Raw genomic sequence first — 21627 nt, 5'->3', positions numbered from 1 at the left:
ACCCAAACACCATAAACACCATAAAGAACTAAAATTTAACACTCCATTCGAAATGTGTGAGCGGAGGCAGCGATGGCGGCGGGGCGGGGAAACGCTGCCTGGCTAGTGAACGTACTGTCACGATCGGAGGACGAGCTGAGTGAGGTGCGGCCGTGCGGGAACGTCGGCAAGGCTTAGAATGGGCCTTTCGCGGTCACGGACGGCAAAACGAGGCCTAGTTGGGGTGGGCCTGGAAAAAGTTGGTAGGCTGGACCTGCGTGCGGAGTCATTGTTAGGTCCAGTATATGTCGCTCGGCCCAGTTCCAAAATTGAAACAAGTTGAGTGTCCAGCGGAAAATTTGTCATCTACCAATTTACCAAGGTAGTAGTAGTAGATAGATAAAAAAATAAAATCTCTAGTAAAAACAATCTGAAAGGCCAATAGGCCGAATACACCAATCAATAAAAAAAAAATACTTTCACACTGCATCAATAGCTCGAACAACGACACGTAGCTCATCATACACAATAGTCATTAACACACTCGACAAATTATTACTATGCATGATAGGTGGCATCTCCAAGCATTGCTTTGCTATATCTGCAACCTCTTCTAGAACCTCCATGTTGTCGTCATTCATAATTTGGTCATCTATCCAGCTTTGTAACAGAGATAAACCTCAGTGCTAGGCTCTTCTCATGTTCAGGTGCTTCAAGATTGAAGGGCTTTTTGCGTGTCAGCAGCTCCAAAAGAACAACCCCGAAGCTGTACACATCGCTCGTCTGTGAGTTGGCATGTCTGCATGTACTCTGGGTCCAGATACCCACAAGTTCCTTGAACAATTGTGACGAACTGCGATTCATCAGTTGGTGCTAGGATGGAAGCGCCAAAGTCTGACACTTTCACGGTGTAGTCACGATCAATGAGGATGTTTGAAGACTTTACGTCCCGATGGAGGATTGGCGGGGATGCCCATGAATGCAGGTAGGCAAGCGCTTCAGCGGATTGATGGGCGATCTGCAAACGAGTAGCCAAAGAAATCTGTCTGCCATGGTTGCCATGGATGAGTTGGAACAATGTACCATTCGGGATGAACTCGTATACCAGCATGGGGACCTCTACTTCGAGGCAGCATCCAAGTAACTTAACGATGTTCTTGTGGTTGATCTAAGAGAGGATCAACATTTCCTTGCTGAACTCTTTCTTGTGCTGGTCATCGATTGTCATGCATTTTTTTATAGCTACTTCCACGTTGCCTTTGAGAAGACCCTTGGGCGCGTTTGGCAGCCCACATGGAGGTTGGGCCATGCTCAGCTGGTGCAACCAGCTGCTAGCATGGTCGGCCCCCCGGGCCAGGCCCGCGCTGTGCAAAAACGGCCTGCTAGCTTGCACTGCGTGGAACGCAAAAGCTGACCGTTTCATGCAGTGCAGGCCCACGCGAGTACGTTTTCACGCACGCGGAGGGAAGCGCGAGAGACGGATGCGGCCTAGCGCCATTACTTAGGCCGGGTAGGGTTACCTCCGCCGGTATATAGCGATGGTCTCCCGGGTGCGTCGCCCTCCTCCCCCGCAGACGTGCCGCCTCCACCAACTCCTCCACTCCTCTCTCCTATCTCCCTTTCGCACTTGGCTCCTCCACTCCTCTCCTCTCATCCTGACGACTTTAGGGTGGAGGCGACGGCGCGGCTGGTGGCGGGGGGCCTAATCCGGAGGCATCCGTCGTTGCCTGCACCGGCGGTCGCGGGTACTTCTTCACCGGCGAGCGCCGGGTCTCCGCCAGCAGCAAACACTGTATCCGTGCTTCGTCTTCATCACCGAGCAGATTTGCTATCTCTTCGTCCCTGGCAACTTGAGCAACATCTTCGTCCCCGGCGTGACCTGCTTCTTCCTCTCCACTGAGTAGATTTGCGTCGTCTACTTGCTGTTCCAAGCGTCCCTCGGCTTGTCCACCGACACGTGCTACTTCCTCATCTTCCCCACAATGGTCGTCTTCATCTTCGCGGAGATATGGCTCGGATCCACTATCCTCTTGCAGTTAGGGTGGAGGTTCGTCTTGTTTGCAATGGGGTAGGTTCTCCTATGATGGAGTCTTCGTATTGTTGTTTGATCTTTTACGATTTGTTGGGTGGAATCCCTAGGGTTAGGCCCGGATCTACTATCCTCTTGCAGTTAGGGTGGCTTTTCATCTTGTTTGCGATGGGGTAGGGTCTTCGTATTGTTGTTTGATCTTTTACAATTTGTTGGGTTGAATCCCTTGGGTTAGGCCCGGATCTACTATCCTCTTGCAGTTAGGGTGGCTTTTTGTCTTGTTTGCGATGGGGTAGGGTCTCCTACAATGGAGTCTTCGTATTGTTGTTCGATCTTTTACAATTTGTTGGGTGGAATCCCTCGGGTTAGGGTTCCTGCAGAGTGGATCTGATATTACGGTTTCTTTATGCGGTTAGTGGGGTATCCTCGCCGAATCTGCATGTTTATTTGATGCACTGTCCTGGCTTCTATGCCTTGGCTTGTTGTTTACAGTCGATTCATGAGATTAGTTACCGCGTGGATGTGGACTTGTTGCCATGAACCTGACTCTAATGTCGGTCTGTGTTGATGACGAGAGCTTGCCCGGGGCTAATATGGTTGTTCTGTGAAATAATGAGCCTCTGGGAGGCTACCTTGGGTAGCAGCCATGGCAATGATGCTATTGTGGGATTTTCTTTGTTCAATGCTGTAGAGGAGGAGCCTCTGGGAGGCTACTTTTTGTAGCTGCTGGGGCAATGATACCTATTGGAGTTTCCACGTAGTTGCCGGGGCAATGATACCTGTTGGATCTGTTTCCTTGTATGCTGACTGGTTTTGGAGGATGATGTGTTCAGGAGGAGCCTCTAGGAGGTTACTTTGGTAGCAGCCAAGGCAGTGATACCTGTTCGACTTGTTGACTTATTTTTTGGGTGTTTTTGGTTGATGATGTGTTGTGGAGGAGCCTCTGGGATGCTACTTTGGTAACAACCAAGGCAATGACCCCTCTGTTGCCATGCTGTGTATACTGCCACACCTTAGGATGTCTTCAGTTCCATTTCAGTACTCAAGTTCCAAAATTTCTTTATTACCATGCCATAATCTAGATGGAGTTGCATGACTATCGTGCGAGGATGGCTTCTCAAGCTGCTGCTCTTATTGTTGTATGCATCGCATTTCTGTACACTAGGCTTAGGAGGGACAGGTTTGATTCAGATGAGGAAGAGAACTCTGTTTGGGTTCCTTGGGTAGTGGTCGATGTTGAGAGGCAGGCAATCCTAGATAAGACATATAACTGCACAGAGGTTGAGTCTGTAAGCATGTTAAGGATGCGTAAAGCTCCTTTCTTTTAGTTGGTTATCCTGTTTAGGGAGAGGCACCTCTTAGAGAACAGCATACACACTAGTGTTGAGGAACAGGTTGCCATGTTCGTCCACATTGTGGGACACAACCAGAGATTTAGGGTGATCCATCACACCTTTAGGAGATCCATAGAGACTATCAGTAGGTACTTTGCACATGTGCTTTATGCAGTTGGGGAGCTGAGGGGTGAGATGATCAGAGGCCTTGATGGTGCCACCCATCCTAAAATCCTTGGGAGCCAAAGATGGAACCCATACTTCAAGGTACTTGGGTAGTTTGTATTGTATGTTATTGTTGCACTTTTATTTACACAATACATGGTACACTGATGCATGCATGTTAATTCTCCTAGGACTACATTGGAGCTATTGATGGCACCCACATTCTTACTAGAGTGCCATTTAAGATGCAGGCTGCTTTTAGAGGCCGTAAGAGCAGCACAACATAGGATGTGCTAGCTGTTGTTGATTTCGATATGAGGTTCACCTATGTCCTTACTGGGTGGGAAGGATCAGCTCATGATGCGCTGATCGTAGCTGCATTAGAGTGGGATGATGGACTGAGTGTGCCACAAGGTACATTATCCACCCAGCTTGTTACAGGCACAAGTTATTTTATTTTCTTCCACCAGGTAGCTCATGTACCGTAAATCCATTCATCTGTAAAGAAATTCTACCTTGCTGATGCTGGCTACGCTTTGTGACCTGGATTCCTTCCTCCGTATCGAGTTGTTAGGTACCACATGTTCGAGTTTGAGGGTAGGAGAACCCCTTGTAATGCCAAGGAACTGTTCAAGCTAAGGCACTCATCCCTCCGCACAACAATTGAGAGGGTATTTGGGGCTCTTAATGGCAGGTTTCGAATCCTAGACAATAAGCCATACCATCCATACCCCTCTCAAATTAAGGTTGCCATAGCTTGTTGTATTATGCATAACTGGATCTTGGGGTTTGGGGTAGATGAAGTTGTCTCAGGGGAGAATTTCTCCCCACCACCCTCACAAACATAGCCTGCACCCACTAATGCAGCCATGTCACAGGAAGCTAGGGCCTGGGGTGCTAAGAGGGATGAGTGGGATTTAGCTATGTGGCAGAACAAGGGGTCTTCTAGGGTGTAGTGTCTTGTGTGCTTTAGTGGAACTGTAAGGAACCATGGTGTGGCAGTGATGTGATGCTGGCTAGAACTTGTTGAGACATCAACCGTACTTAATTTAATTTGCTTTCTCCCTGCATCTGCTGTTGTTTAAATTATGTTTGTTTTTGCACATTTGCTGTTGCTATTTTGTTTTCATCACCTTCTGGTTACTTTGATGTTTTCCCTGCTGCATGTTAATTTGCTATTGCTCTGGGGACACAAGGGCAGCAATGACCTAACCTATGATATGTCTGGTACTTAATGGTTTGTGGTGCAATCTATGCTATTGGTTATCTAGGCCAATGGCTGATGAGGATGTGTTCTTTGGTTTTACTGTTGCTGGGTTTGCTAGTGCTTCTCAGCTAATTGCTGGTCAGGGTGTTGTTCCTGCTGCCTCGGGCCTGGGTCTGCATGGTGGTGCTGTGGCTAGTGTGGGTGGTGCTGCTGGTGCTGTTGCTCAGGCTCTAGGGGTGGGTGGGTGGTGGTGGTGGTCCTGCGGGATGGGGGGTGGTGCTGCTGGTGGTGGTGGTTAGGAACAGGGTGGTGGAGCTGGTGGTGGTCTACCTCACCCTCCTATGAGGTGGACCATTGCCACCTCCGAGTTTGTGCTGCATGGCATGTGTGAGCTCATTGGCACTGGTGTGAGGTCTGAGAAGGGCTTCAAGGAGGTGCATGTGAACAAGGTGGCCAAGGCATTGCGGGAATGGACTGGGTAGTATGTCACCTCCACTCAGGTGTACAACCACCTGCGTAAGTGGTGGCAGATGTGGGGTAGGGTGTGCAAGCTCAAGGACCTCAGTGGTGCTCTTTGGGATGGTGACACGTGCAGCATCACTCTTGAGCAAGAGCACTACCTAAGACACTGCAAGGTGAGTGGTTCATTATGGTTTCTATTTATTTTTCATTAACTACTTTCATTTCCCTTTGGTAAGTACTAACACCCTGAGCTGTTGAACAAGCCCATTGAACACTACGCGCAGATGGAGATCATCTTTGGAGGGAGCATGGCAACAGGCTGCTGGGCCATGGGTTCTGGAGAGGCGCTGGGTGTGTTTTCTAGGTTTGGGGAGACATCATAGAAGAAGGTGGACAAGCAACAACTGGTTGACCTGACTTTGACTGAGCAACATGTGGACCAAAAGATGGTCACCAAGGTTGCTGTCTCTGGTGAGGGTTCAAAGGCCCCTGGATGCTATGCTGGGAACAAGAGGAAGATGACTGCTATATCCGAGGAGGAGGTACTTATCCTTACCAACATGATAGATGCTGTGAACAATGTGGCTGCTGCACTGAGGGAGACTGGGCCTTAGCAGGTGCACCCTGACCTCTATAATGCTGTGATGCTGACCTTGGCTTCTCTGAGGAGGCCCTCATCGTTGCTTTTAGCCACCTTCTGGACAACAAGTCACAGGGTTATGCCTTTGTGAAGATGGGCGAGAACCACCGCACCCTCTAGCTCAGGACCTGGCTGGGCAAGCACTACTACATGTGACATAGTAGTTGCTACTGCCTTCTAGCTCAGGGAAAACAATTGAGCATGTCTCCATCCCTGACCACTCACTTCTTTTGCACAGATCTCTATATACGTAAGTCTGACCTGTTAGGGTGTAGCCTCACTTGCACCTGACCTTTTGTGTTGGTTTTGGAATTCACATGGGGGGTGGCTAATTACTAATTAACTTCTATGGCAGCATGGCAAGGTTAAGAATATTGGAACAACTATTTGCTAAGGAACTGCATGGTAAGTAAGTATTGTAATATGATGGATCTAGTACTGCTATATACTGCTATATGCCCATGATGCTTGTGATGTCATGCCATGTATGCATGTTTACATCAGATGCCTGTTAGCTTTACTTTAGCAATTTGCCATCTTGACATTTTCCCGATCTACTTTACTTTGCCAAGATCTTAGTCTGTTCTTTGCCATGTTGACATATTACTGCTGTTGTTTAACTTGATATTTAACTTGGTGAGAGTTTCTGCTGTTATTTACCTACTTGGTTGCCATGTTCACATGTTGGTTCTGTTCTTTAATTTTCTATTTAAGTTGTGATCATGTTCCTTCTGATGTTGAATTATGTGTTGAACTTGATACCGTTTTTCTGCTATTCTTCATCTATTTCACTTGTTACCTTGTTGCTGCTGTTGTTTCCCTCTTTCTTTGGCCTGTGATAATTACTACTGGGTTGGGCAATGATGAAGTGGCATTTCTGTTATGATTCTTGTACATGTTGTTCTTTGTTTGGTGTGTTTCAGCTTTATTGCCTATGTTCTACTCTTTCTTTCTGCTCTTCTGCTGCCATTTGGAGTCCACCTGTCTGTATGGCAGTTTGTGGATATTTGACTTATGATCTGAGGCCTCTCGTACTTATTTTTATGACTGTAATGCACTTGTACTGAGGCAATCTTATGTTGGCTGCTGTTCTGTTATTTTTGCTTATTTGAGGATGATAAGCTTAGTTATTTGTTCTCTGACCCAACACATTCTTGATCTAACCTTGTGATTTTTGATGATCAAATTGCAATTTTCAATCCAACTATTTCAGGAATGATTTCAGACTGGTGAGGCAACTGTTTTCAGCATGGTCAGGCTCTTTTTTTTTGCCGATTTCTTTGCATGTCTTACTAATGTGTGCCGATGATGATAGGCTAGCTTGCGAGTGCCGAGCTAGTGTTGGAGGTATTCCCTAGAGGCAATCATAGAGATGATGATATCTGATTGTATCCATGATTTGTATATTGTGTTCATTGAATATCCATTAAAGGCTACTTGAATTGATCTGCAATTATGTGAATTGTATGTGGAACTCTTTACTTGTATGGTTATTCTAAAAGTTGTCCCTAGTCGGAGTTCATGTGTGGACACACATGAATATTAGACTAGTACATGTATTAGTTGATGACTATGTTTCACAAGTCATGGACATGGAGATGTCAAACTAATAATGTAGGCATATGTAGAGACATGTGCTAGGACTGACCCAACATGAGAAGTAGTTCTCTCTTTACACAATATGTACGCTTTGTCCTTAGACTTGAGATTATCGCATGTACTCAAGATGTGGATCGACTTACTTAGGGGCTATCAAACGCTACACCGTAATAGGGTAGTTAAAAAGGTAGCTTTCGGGTTTGTCAGGAAGCATGCTGTGAGGTATGGTCAATCAAGATGGGATTTGCCCCTCTCTGATTGAGAGTGATATCTCTGGGCCCCTCGAGTGATCGGATCCGGAAATGCATGGCCATGCTACGTACAGTTAAGAGTTAACCTACAAAGGGGTTCCGAATCACAGGATCGAGAAAGAGCGGTAGGCTTGAAACTAGACCAAATATTGTGAGGCAAAGGGAATAGCATGTACGTGATGTTGTGACGGTTCGTCTTATATGATCTTCGTGTGCGTATAGGAGTTGGCACGTCTTGCTAGAGGCTGCTACCGACTATTAGGCTGAGTAGGAGTACTCGAGTCATGTCTATACGTATCCGAACCCATAGGGTCACACACTTAAAGGGCTGGAAGCCCAATTCAGATATGATTCAAGTTGGATCAGGTTTAGAAGTACTAATGGGCCTCAGACCCAGAGGCCCATCAGGAACCTCTATAAATAGAGGGGTGGGTGCGCCCTAGGGTTTCATCCCTTTTGGCCGAATCAACAGCCGCCGCGCCTCCCACACCCTCGCCCTGTTGCAACTCACGGACCTAGTAGTCCAGCTTGCGACGCTTCCTCCCTGCACGTGTGGATACCTTAGAGGTGTTGCACCTGCAGCACTTGGACGAGCCGCCAATGAGCCACGCCGAGCCACCGCTGAGCCACGACGAGCCGATGACGAGCCGTGGCACGAGAAGGACCTCGCCGTACGTGGACGAGCTGCTGAGGAGCTGCTTGACGTCGACGTGATCGACTACGCTGATCAACTTCGCTGCCCCGACGCGATTCTACATCTTTTGCACCAGTGCGTCGAGTGGTAATCCTGTGATCCATATACGACAGTTTTCCTGGTTTACGCAGTAGAAAAATTTTGCTTTGCGCTAGCGTAGCCTACCTCGTATCCCAATAGCTAGGGTTCTATTCCCCTAGCTTGATGTGGACCTTGGTAATGTTGCCGTATGGTAACGTCACCAACATCCACTCGAGCTTGGCGAGTACGACCTCTCGGTAGGACACAAGCAACCCTCTCTGACGCCTCCATATTCCTAGTGGCAATGATCTAAAGGTGGGTAGCATGCATGCCGCAAGATGCTGCCTAATACTGAGGCAAACGAGGTATACCTTGCCTCGATTGCCTCACTATTGGGCAGCTCCTTGCCACATGCATCTGCACCTGAGCTAAGCCTAAAGAAGAAGCCTTGTCTCTTATTGTGCTGCCTTGTTTGTTTTTCATTAGTTGTGACATTTATGTCCATGGCAATGATGATGCACGGCGATAACCAAACGCCTTAGCAACTACAGGATCCTCACAAGTGTTAGCTCCTAGTGATGCGGTCAGGGGTTCCTCTGACTGCCTCACTAGGAGGCAACTCTTGCTTGTGTCCTATTTTGTAGGCAAGTAACTTCACCTGAGCCATGCTTTACTTTTTTCCCAATGATGATAGAATTTCCTTTCCCCAAATGCATTATGTCTGAGGCTTTCATTCACACCTACATAGCTTCCCTGACTTGTGAATTGTGTTTCTGTTCCCATGTTGGTGGTTTCAACTAGTGGCAATGGTGCTTGGAGATGTTGCCCGCTGCTGCTAAGTTCATGGTTTTTGATGGTGTTTGTTTCAAGAAGATTGGCTCCAGTCATGCTGCATGCACAATTTCTTCTTCATCCGATGTTCCTATTGGACTTATGGGTGGGAGGTCTTAATAACCTTGGTTGACCTAATTTCATGTCAAAATCCGAGTTTTGTGGTTCTAATTTCTCTACTTATAGTTATTTGTGCAAGTGTACATTATTCCTTGTTGGTTCACATGCAACTGTCATGCAATATACCTCTTAATGATGTTACCGTATTTGTTAATTACTTTCTCAAACTGATGTAATTAGCTTTCTATGTAAATTTGTGTTATATTTGAACTGATGACCTTCCTAATTAGGTCTTTTCAATAAGGGTTTATGCATTCATCCTTTGCTCTCTGCATTTCTGAGCGCCTATGGCTGGGTGGTAACCTTCACCATGGTCTGCGCATGGTGAGGGCACCTTTCCCCTATGCAGGCCACCAAATGCCATCTCTAGATGGTAGTTTGGGGTAGTTATGGGGGGCCCACAGCCAGCCCACCATAACAAACACAATTCCGGCCTAATCAGCATCATGGGGTGCAGATTTGTCAATCAACATCTCTGCACCCCATGGGACTGGCCCGTCTGGCTCGAGCCTGGCTCACAGGAGCCTATACAGTCTACCAAACATGCCCCTTGTACACAGTTCCATATCTACCATGACCCAACACTCATTTTTTGTTGAACATGTAAGTGGCTTCTTGCAATTCTAGGAATATTTTAAAGGCAATGCCTTGTTGTGAATTTATCTCTTTAAAGTGCAGGAGGCCTCCATGTTGTTGGAAGTATCTCTGTTTCATGTGATGTAGGTTTCTTCTTTCTCGGATCAAATATGCACATGCTATTATGATGACAAGGACAACACCTCCAACACTTGCCCCTGCATGAATTATCAAGTTGATAAGTAATTACGAAGTTGTTGAAATCAGACGTTTACACAAACCTGGTGAATCTCGCGAAGCAAGGTCAATTACTTTATCACTCCTTTCAAAATACCTAACTTTGACCAAATTTATACATCTACAATATCGAATCAATTCTATTAAATTGCACCATGAAATATGTTTGTGAGTGTATTTATTTGGTATTGTAGATGCTAGTATACTTTTATAAGTCTGTTCAAGTTAGAGATGTTTGACTTAGAATGAAACTAAAACGAACTACATGGAGGAAACTAAAACGACCTACATGGAGGGAGTAGAAAGGTGCCAATAAAAAGGAAGTTAGTCTAGAAACTCGAAAGACAAAGTTGGAGCTCTTAACTTCTTGGTCATCTCAAACTATGTTTTTTAGAGGAAGGTAACATGAAGTATCGCTTAGATACTTAATACAATGATAAGAACTTAATTTTTTATAATATGATAAGAAATTAATTGATTGTATAAAGGTGCATAGTTTAAATAAAATTAGTGGTAATTGCATTCTTGCCCTTGTTTTGAATTCCAGTTGTGATTTTACCCTCGTTTTCGTGCACTTTGTTATTTTACCCCTACTTTTTAAAAATGAACTCCATGTTTGCCCCTACTATGTGATCACCCCATAACAGTGTCAAATAACCTCAAAGAAGACAATTTTACCCTTTCGAATATGCCCCTATTTTTTAGAGAACTTTGTGATTTTACCCCTATTTAACTACATATATTTAGACACCATTTCAACATAGTATATGAATAGAAATTTGCCAACAAAATTTTAATATATTTCAATAGATATGAACAGACCAGCATGATCCCACTGAAAGCGCGTTCATATGTTCCCAATGTTGGACACCAGCATGATTATATGCAAGCAAAAAAAAGGAGCCATAATGCACATTCACCTACGTGAAACTGCGCATATTCCACCCTTCATCAGATATCGGATAGAACACCTACCGAATTTTACAACGGTACTAGGCAACGACATCAGAATGTTTGATTTTCTACACTGATTACCCCTGTTCAGCTCCAAACTAATGCATGCCTATGCTAGAGAACTATCAAAACTCTGCAAGCACCGCCGAGAGCCACGCACGTCGACCTCCTCGCTCGTCAGCAACATCTCTGACACCTCGGTCAGCGTCACCTCCACCTCCGCGAGCAGCTCTTGGATATCCAGAAACCTGCACCTACGCCTGGTCGGCTTGCGCCCGCTCCGCCCGTCGCCGCCTGGCCAGGCCACACATCCTTCGCTGCACCGCTGCCACATCTAGGTTGGGAGGAGAGGAACTGAGAGAAATCGAGAGGGGTGGCGTCGGGTGGGAGTGGAGGGGATAGGAACTAGGTAGGGATAAGTGATATTTGTGTGTGAAGGAATTTTCTATTTTCTTAAATTACTTTATTTTAAATGGATTTAACAGAGTTAAAAATAGGGGTAAACATAAACTTCATCTTCAAATGGTAGGGGTACAATCATAAAGTGGAAGAAAACGGAGGCAAAATCACAACTGAAGTTCAGAATTAGGGTAAGAATGCAATAGCCCCATAAAAGCACGTAATTACTATGATACCATCTAACTGGAGTAATATATGTTTACAGATTCTAATTAGACATATAGAAAAATAAAGGCCAATATATTTTTTGCTAAATTACCTAAGGCACTCTAAATAATAATAAAAATACAAGCTTGGAACTAGCGTTAGAACTCAGATGTCAAGTAGGCATGGTAAGAGACATCCCATTTTCCTTTAAAACATACAAGTGTCTTATACATATTCCTATCTATTTGTTTGTTTTATGTTCGAATGCCAAATTGCGAAAAATAATCTCAATTTTCCATTGGAAATCATTTAGCACTCATATTAGTAACTTCCCCTAACAAGTAGTAGTAGCAGCATAGCTAATGAACCTACATGTCATTGAGATAGGGATGTGGCACTTACTAGTAAGGGAGACATAAAAGTAAATGCCACGTTTGAAGAAAAAATGCAACCAATAGGAAAGCACCAATTTTCTCAAAAAGAGAAAAAGAAAAACAAGGAAATATTGCTTGGGTAAACAATAAGAAAGTATCAATGAAAGGCATGTTTATCGACAGCTGTGCAACAAAATCAGTTTTTAGGTATCTTTTAGCAAAAAAAGTCACAATTTTTGAGCGTCAGTTGGCTGCAAATAGTCAATGTTTTGGGTATAAGAGCAACTCCAAGAGACCGCTAATCTTCCCCCCAATACCTTCTTTAGGGGAAAAAGGAGAAAAAAAGAACTCCAACAGTCCACCTAAAACTCCCCAAAAAATTGGGGACGCGAAAAAAACACCTCTCTTCCCGCAAATATTCGCGACTCCCGTGTTCCCCCAATCCGCCCCCGACCTCTTTCCCGCGGGCGTTTTTTTTCCCGGGCGCACGCTCGGCGACGACACAGCGGCTCGGCAACAGCCACCGGCGGCACCGAGGATGAGGAGGGCTCCGCCTCGGGGTTCGGCGCGGGGTTGGGTCTCGACGGCGGCGGGCTCGGGATGTTGGCCGCGGAGGCGGCGCTAGAGCTGGAGGAGCGGGAGATGCCGCCCTGCCCGCCGAGCGTGCGAGCTTGAGGACTGCGGCATCGCCGCCACATCCGGGAGCTCCTTCTCCTTCGCCACGCAATGGGTGGCCGGGCCGAGCTAGAGAGCGCGCGATGGTTGCGCTCGAACTGGGGTCCTCACGCAGCCGCAGACGAGAAAGCGAATCAGCGGAGGAGAAGGCCTCTGGCGCCTGCTCTTGTCCGGGGGCCGTCCGTGGTGGTGCCAGGCCTTGGACGAGGGGAGAGACCGAGTGCTAGTTGATTCACGCTATGCGCGCGCGGCGACGGGTCAGGCACTAGCAAATAAGCGATGGCGAGGTCCCGATTTCAGGCAGGCGCGCGCATGGCGTCGTCGCTGTGATTCCCTATCCGCGGGGACGGCCGGGCGCCTGGCGGGCCTGCTCGAGTGCTCTCGACTATAGCGTGCTGGGGTCTCCAAGGACAAGCACCTGAGTCTCCGCCGTCAACATTCTGAAACTGCAGATGAGAATAAACATACAGAAGTAGTGGAGGCCACCACTACCGCAAAGGATGATGATGCAGTAGAAAAGAGACATCAAGACCCAAGAACATCAGAGATCTATAGTCCCGCTGAGCCTGGAGACGAAGTGGAGAAACCTGGAAGGGACTTGTGATTCTGCGTTTGAGATTGCTGCGGCTCTGACTAGCGATTAGATGAGCTTTGCGTATGTGCCAACAGTTGTAGAGAATTGTAGTTTTGAGCCTTTAGATGTTCAGTTAGGATAGTGGTACCGTTAGTAGAATGAAATATGGGACATTGTTATTCCACAGTAGAATGAAATATTTGGTGAACAATAGGATACTGGTTGCCAAATTATCGATACAAGTGAGATCCTTAAGCGTCGTTCTTAGATTGGCGTTTGTATTTTTCCTTCTTAAGTTGATGCTTTGCCGATTGGAAAAGAAGAGGGAGAGATCGAGCGGAGAGAAAGGAGCAGCTCGGAGAACAGAGGGAGAGATCGAGTGGAAAGCTCCGGCGGAGCAATAACGACGGAACCACATGGTGGATAAGATAATGGATCTAATTATGATGATGTGGCTTGTTTTGAATTATTGGGGTATAGTTTTTAGCGTTCTGCTGTGGGCTGATATGTTTTTAGGGAAAAAAAATTTTAGCATTTCCCCAATACCTTATTTTGGGGAAGAATTTTTTGGGGAACTCTTGGAGTTGCTCTAAGGGGCCGTTTGGTTTGTGGCCGTAGTTTGCTCGATCAAAATATTGGTCGTTGACTGCATCGCTGGAGTGCATTTGGGTGGAAACCAGTGATTGGCGCCCCCGCACGCCTGCGCTCGCGTCAGTTCATTTTGCTGCTAACGCGAGGGTGAAATCGAGGCGGTCAAGTCTCTCCAAAAAAGTTGGTCAGCCCTGGATTTGGCGTGGCTGGCGTGGGCGTAAACCAAACATCCCTTAAGTTTTTTTATTATCAAACTAAGATCTTAGTTAGGAAATAAATGATTACATAATTTGGTTCAAAAACATGGAAACCATACACACATATCTAATTATATTTCCATGATTTTATTTTTTATGAAAAAATGATGATTTTATAAATACATCTAAAAATAGTGGCCAAAGCTATACATTAAATACACTGTGTCACTATACAAAATGTCAAGCTATTTAAGACTAGACTAGATGGATATATCTGACTAATTCTGATTTCGTTGGATTAATGAAGCCTATTTGTCAAAAGAGCTTTAACATTAATTTAACTAGAACAATACAGTACTAATTAGGTTGATGATGCATGATTCCAGCTAATACAGTTTAGATCCTAGTGCCACTATTTAGATGTTTATTATGGGTTTAATGTGCATTAGGAATTGGAACCAAACGCCAAACGTTACACTAACAAAAAAAATCTATAATTCAGCGGAACCGGGAATATCTATTATCTTAATGCAATAGTGTTAAAAAAAGTCATCACGTTTGCCGAAGGGGTCTAGAAATTACCACATTAATCCAAAAAATAGAAAATATACACAGTTGGATTTTATTAAGATCTAACGGTGCAAATTAATCCAAAGATCCAAAATATCTATGCAAAATACAATTACTAAATAGCAAAATTTGGAAATACAAGGTTTACTAACATGTAAGTATCGGATCAGAACTCTATCATTGAAGGTCAAATAAAGAAACGTGGATCCCTTGGAGAGTTTAAAAATAAGGTGAGACTTCTCGATCTTTTTGTATTTAGCACAATAGCTAGCAACAAGGTGTGCATCAGCATTGCGTCAAGAACTATTACCGTGAAGGGGGAAATAAAAATAAAAATAATATAGTTAATCGTATGCACAGTCAGACCAGGCCATAGAGCCGATCGAGAAACACAGTTAAATGACACAATAACAGGTAAGGTGCCAACAGCTCCGTCAAGATGGACAGATCCAATCGACAACTAGGCCAAAATAGTTATTTGATTTTTTACGAGGATCACATTATTTAATTATTGACCCCATAACACAACGGATTACCAGTGAAAAGAATATGAAAAAACGTGATACAAAAGAAGAAATAACTAGGGGACTCTTTCATGACCATTAGGATAAAACAATTAATTTACAATGACACAAATAAATAAAACAACCTGTCTACGCTTATCTTGGAGTAAAAGTCTAAATGTCGGCTAAATAGATACGGAAACAGTCAAGGCCATGGTCACCTTTTGCGAGCTGACCTATGCTGCTTGAGGTCGTGATGACATCCGGGACAAGATACGAGGCGTCTAGCTAGGATAGATCAAAGAAGTTTAGTAGACTAGGGAGCGAGGAAGGTTCAGAGCACCGAGGCTGAGCCACTAGCATGGTAAACTTTTTTATGAGGAGCAAGGGCTAGAATAGATTTTTGATAAACTGAGCGGAAATCTCAACAAACCACAAAAGGCATCATAGACTTTAGTTTGTTTTCATATTAATTTCATGAAAATCTACGATCGCTCAGCAGGTCGAGCATGATAGGTACAGACAAGTATTGGTAAGCATTGGTGTGGTAAGACAGTCATGACCGACGGCGGCAAACGGTGGCTCGCATAGATGAGATGCTAATTCATGTGGTAGTTACTACAATTGAGGTGAGAATCTTTTTTATAAACAAATCTGGACAGATCCAATCAACAACTAGGCCAAAAAAGTTATTTGATTTTTTTAACAAGGATCACATTGTTTAATTATTGGTCCCTAAGCACAACGGATTACTAGTGAAAAGAATATGAAAAAAACGTAATACAAAAGAAGAAATAACTAGGGGACTCTTTCATGACCATTAGGACAAAACAATTAATTTACAATGACCCAAATAAATAAAACTACCCGCCTACGTTTATCTTGGAGTAAAAGTCCAAATGTTGGCTAAATAGATACGGAAACAGTTAAGCCATGGTCACCTTTTGCGAGCTGGCCTATGCTGCTTGAGGTCGTGATATCCCTCGCTGACATCCGGGACAAGATACGGGGCGTCCGGCCGGGATAGATCAAAGAAGCTTAGTAGACTAGGGAGCGAGGAAGGTTCAGAGCAGCGAGGCTAAGCTGCTAGCATGGTAAACTTTTTCATGAGGAGAAGGGTAAGAATAGATTTGTGATAAACTGAGCGGAAATCTCAACAGACCACAAAAGGTATCATAGACTTTGGTTTGTTTTCATATTAAGTTCATGAAAGTCTACGATCGCTCAGTAGGTCGAGCATGGTAGGTACAGACAAGTATTGATGAGCATTGGTGTGGTAAGGCAGTCATGACCGACGGCGGCAAACGGTGGCTCACATAGACAAGATGCCAATTCATATGGTAGTTACTACAATGGAAGTAAACATCTTTTTATAAACAAATCTGTAGGAGAGGGTTTAGAAATTACCGCGTTAATCAGAAAAAATAGAAGGATTTACACTGTTGATTTTATGATGATCTAACAATCTATACCAATCCAAAGAGTCCATGTTAAATATAACTAATAAATATATTTATTTAAAATTAGAAGGCTATGAATTGGAAAATGAAATAGATAAATAAAGAAAAAACATCATGTTGGTCGTGACTTCGGAATTTGCACGTTTCATAAGACATTGAATGGAATGCAAATAAAGTCGTATTAGGAAACATATATCATGATTGTTTGCTTATTTATTATCTAGAATGTTTGAGAGCAAGCGTTTCAAAGAAATTATTTTATTAAATTTAATCTGCATAAGTCCTTAAATTTGAAGGAGTGTTTCAAAGAATGTCAATCATGTCTTGATATTGTTTTTCTGTATCAAATGTTTAAGCATTATTATCTATAGGTTTGTAGTGCTCATCAGCTACGAACATAGTATTTTAGTGCACGACATGTGTATGTCCAATTCAATAGCGTACAGAGAGATAGAGACACAATGACTCAGCGTCGTGGTGAAACTGATTAGAGGCTCGGCATCATCGATGAAGATGGTAGATAGTAGATGACTAGAAAACAGATGGAGGGACTGATCTGTGAGAAGCTGAGAACAAATTAGGCACCCCTAATCTAGCCGTCATTCCTTTCCTTACATCACCATGACGCCCCTCTGTCTGCCACGGATCTTTGATCCTGCCCAGCACTTCAATTGTCAAATATGGCTCCAGCGTGGCAAGAGCAAACCTCTGGCACGGCTTGGCTCAAGGCTGTTGTGGACGCGAATGACAGCTCTGGTCACCGTATGAAATGGTGGAGGAGACATGGCCAAATGGTTTTAGTCAAAAAATCGAACCCAAAATCTCCAACTCCGTGTTCCAAACCACTAAATGACATCTTCTTGAATATCGCCAACTTCAGGTTGGCAAGGTTGCTCAGTTTGGAGTGGTCGGATTGTTCACAGTGATACATGGCATCCGATGGTACCTGGTGCTGGAGTGGCAACATTGCAGAGCTCCTAGCATGTGGCGTGATGACTTTGTTAAATGGTTGCACAACATAGCTCGAACAAATCAGATACTTCCTGATGCTGCTGCCACCGTTAGAAGAGGAACTCATGACATTGTAATGAAGCAATTTTTGCTCCCAATGGAGGCAAGTAGACAACTTCGTACAATAGTGTCTCAATGGCATGTCAATGGATGGAGGATAATTAACAGGGCCAAATAAGGTTCTCGCAAGTAGGACAACCAATTTTGTGTGTTCCTATGCATTGATGGATGGGCAAGAGATGGTCGACGGCTGCAGCACAACGGGGAGATAAGCACAGCTCGACAGTGTCACCTCTATCTAGACAACCATTGATGACAATGAAGGGTGTCAAATGGGGTGCTTTCAAGTAGGGTCAACTCTTTATTGCTCTACAAGCTAGGCCGGTGTGGTGCATACGGAGCGACATGTGCAGGAACTCACATGTGAAGATTAGGGGTCTTTGGGTGGAAAAGCCCTTGCAAAATACTATATTGATGACCTTCCTATGGGTATTGAAATGGATCATGGGAAGGGTAACTATAGATTTGTTTGAGTGAATGAGAGTTTTAGGATTTAAAACATTTTTTTTGATGGTATCAACAAGGGTAGGCAAATTTTTATGTAATGCAGTGGTAGTTTTGGGTAAGTAAGCTCATCTTGAGACATAAAGAATATCAAAGGTTGAAACTGAGACTTCGCCTTGCAGATGAACTCGACAGGAAAAATAGCAATGTAATACAAGAGGGAGGATCAGCTGTGGCCATCGTATATGAAATCAAGAGCATCTTGATGGCTTATGGAAAATTTTTATTTAACAAAAAATCATATTAACAAAAGAATTTCTTTGATGACATTGCCCCCAACAAACATGAGAGGCATGGTGAAACGTCCCCACATCAGCGGAAACTAAATGTGATACAAATATCAGTCCCAGGAGGCGTATAACACATTTATTCAACAGATAGTTCAAATACCGTACAACTCCCGAGGGAGCGGGCGCGAAAGCCACACCGCAATAATAAGCAAATAAATAACAGCAGCGAGCCAAGCGACTACCAAAAGACAGCACTCGGGACTACACGGTAGCAGGAGCATTCTGCGAAGGCCAACACCACAGGCAGCGTTGGGTGCGGAAGCGACCTCCTACTCAAAATCCTCAGCGACAAAGTCCGGGTCTTCCTCTGTAGCAACGAAACAAGGGTGAGTACAAAAGTACTCAACAAGTCCAACCCCATCCATGGAGGGGGATACAACCAAGAATATGCACGGATATATCAAGAATAAGGCTAAGGTTTAATTTGCCATAAAGCTAGGTTTTTCAACACATGCAAGTGTTCATTTTCAAAAGGGTTTTCGCAAAGCATTTTCTTTGGTAACCGAATCATCAAGTGGGGTCGATCCTGCACAAAGGATCCAAGTTTTAATGCTACCGGACTCCCCGTCCGCAGTAGCTCACGGCACAACAGCCGGACACGTCCAAAAATCCAACACACGCAATGAAAAGTACCCAACTCCAAACACTAGTTATGTGATCAAGCCGTAACTCGTCCAATGCCGTGGACACGGCTACCCGGATAGGTTTTAACTCTGCAGAGGTTGTACACTTTTCCCACAAGTAGGGTACCGCAACACGATCACCTTAGTGTCGGTGCAGATCCTATCAAAGCCATTACCCACCTTAGCTAAGACTGACTAGCCAACACGGAAGCATCCAAGGGGTTAACGACCTTCCAACAAGGTCTTAATCGGGATCTAAGTTCACAAAGTTTTTAGACCTTCTCCATGGTCTCCTGTTGCTCACCAGCTCTCCTGATGACTAGTAGACTAGCTAGTGGGATTTATGATAAGCCGTTGCCACATACAACGGTCGAGTGGTTGCACGATAGTTGGGTTAGGCAAGATGACACATCAACTCGGTCCTTAATTTGTTGACAAGATGGGCATCTCCCAACTTTGCTCAACCACAAAGGTACGAGCCCAACTTATTGGCATTTCACACAAGAAATGCCCATCCATCTCATCTAAGCATTTCTTTTCTTTATCTCCGAAAACCTATTTTTCTCATTTGAAAACACTCACACATTTATTCTTTAAATACACCATTGTAGTCATGATTGAATTGAGTAACAAGGTCCTAAGCGTTTTAGCAGCAATTATCCTCCCAATAGAGCAAATCATATTTAGAGATAATTATAGGATAATCAAGGAATGTCATAACAATCAAGGGGTGGCTATCCAACCGTGTTTCAGCAGTAAAACAATATGCAATTTTATAAAACAGGCCAATAGGTTGTGTTTGAAAAACTAGGAATAAATATGCATTAAAGGGTGAGATTGGACTTGCCGTCCTCAAAGCCTTCCGGGAGTTCCTCCTCGCGGTGTTGGTCGTCGGGCTTGAGCTCGCGGTCAAACTCTTCCTCGAGCTCCTCCTCGGGTACTCCGCAACCTACGGCACACACAAACGAGCACACAATAAATAAAAAGAAAATAAGGTTTTACCCGTTGAGCTTCGATCAGAGAACGCGAACGGAAAATAGAAGGAGTGAGTATTTTCAGGAAATTTCGATATAGCTCGGCGGAAGTATACTGGAGGATGACGTGGTCGAATTTGGGATTAATTGGAGGGAGTTTGGCGCATGAAATGACGAGATAACCGTGTATTTAGGGGTTAAAACAAGGCTTTAGCACTAATCTGCGAGAAACTAGGGACCTATTTGTAAATACTTTTGGGAGGTGGAGGGGTGGATCTGTGAAAAGAGTATGAGAGAGGTGGGAGGCTTATTTCGCGAATAGAGAGAAGTAGGGGGTTAGATCGGAATTGGGGGTGTTTTCCTCTTCTTCTTTCTCTGTACCAAGACAGAGGGATGGGGAGGAGGGGATGGCTGGCGGCGAGCCCCAGAGCGAGGAAAGGTGGAGGAGGAGTCTTGCGACATCCAGCCCCCGTGCTTATGCACCAGGTAAGTCGTTGGAGCCACGTCGAGTAGCTTTGCAGCGTTCAGCCCCCAAGCTTGGGAGCTAGTTGAGCCACTAGAGATATTTCGAGTACTGATTGGTGCTTATCCCCCGAGTTCGGGAACTAGCCTGTGCCGTTGGAGGCATGCTTAGTGGGCGTTGTGACGAGCATCGTCGCCAAAGCTTGACCTGAAAGAAAAAATGCGTACATTATGTAGCATATTTGTAGGATTTTGAAACTGCTGAAATTTATCCAGTGATCAGTATGAAAGTTGTGTCATGCTCTTATTCCGGTCATACTCTTCCCGAGTAGTTAGCCTGTTACGCTTAGGCTCTAAGTCTCTAGGTAGCCGTTGCCGCTGCGTGTGTGAGATCGGCCTCGTATACGTGTATGGGCTTTGGCGTGACAGATGCGCCTGAGGCTTTCACGAGTTAAGGTGTGTACTACTCGAGAAGAGTAGTGACCTTAAGAGAAGACAAAAGTGAGAGTAGTCGCTGCTGCGACGAGAAAGAGACTGCATGATTGCGAGTCAAGCTCTTGTTTCAGTCATACTCTTCCCGAGTAGTTAGCCTGTTACGCTTAGGCTCTCAGTCTCTGGATAGCCGTTGCCACTGCGTGTGTGAGATCGGCCTCGTATACGCGTATGGGCTTTGGCGTGACAGATGCGCCTGAGGCTTTCACGAGTTAAGGCGTGTACTACTCAAGAAGAGTAGTGACCTCAAGACAAGATAAGGAAAATTCGTTGTTGCGATAAAAAGGGAGCACGGTAGCGCGAAAGAGTTTGCTGCCCTCCGGCGAATAGAGCGCGCGTTGCGCGCAAACGGAAAATAAGCCGGAAAATAATTTAGAAAAGTGACTTAGCTTGATTCGTGGATGATTGTTGATGAAGCCATGACGGTCGTTGATGAAGCCGTAACGGTTGTTGACGAAGTCGATCGACTAGTCAGAGGCGATTCTGACTAGCTGTCGGTGATGCAAAGTTTGCCCCGACTAATTTTTAGTCGAGACGAGATAGAAGTCGTCGACGAGCCGTC

The 21627-nt window shown here is 44.7% G+C and overlaps 1 pseudogene; it reads right to left on the bottom strand.

Annotated features, from left to right (window-relative positions):
- Nucleotides 1-458: 458 nt before the first annotated feature.
- On the bottom strand, nucleotides 459-12777 carry LOC105913793 (annotated as a pseudogene).
- Nucleotides 12778-21627: the final 8850 nt, after the last annotated feature.

The sequence above is a fragment of the Setaria italica genome, chromosome II (genome assembly GCF_000263155.2).
Source record: "Setaria italica strain Yugu1 chromosome II, Setaria_italica_v2.0, whole genome shotgun sequence".
Classification (NCBI taxonomy): domain Eukaryota; kingdom Viridiplantae; phylum Streptophyta; class Magnoliopsida; order Poales; family Poaceae; genus Setaria; species Setaria italica.
Note: the sequence above shows the minus strand (reverse complement) of the source record. Positions and strands in the feature narration are given on the sequence as shown.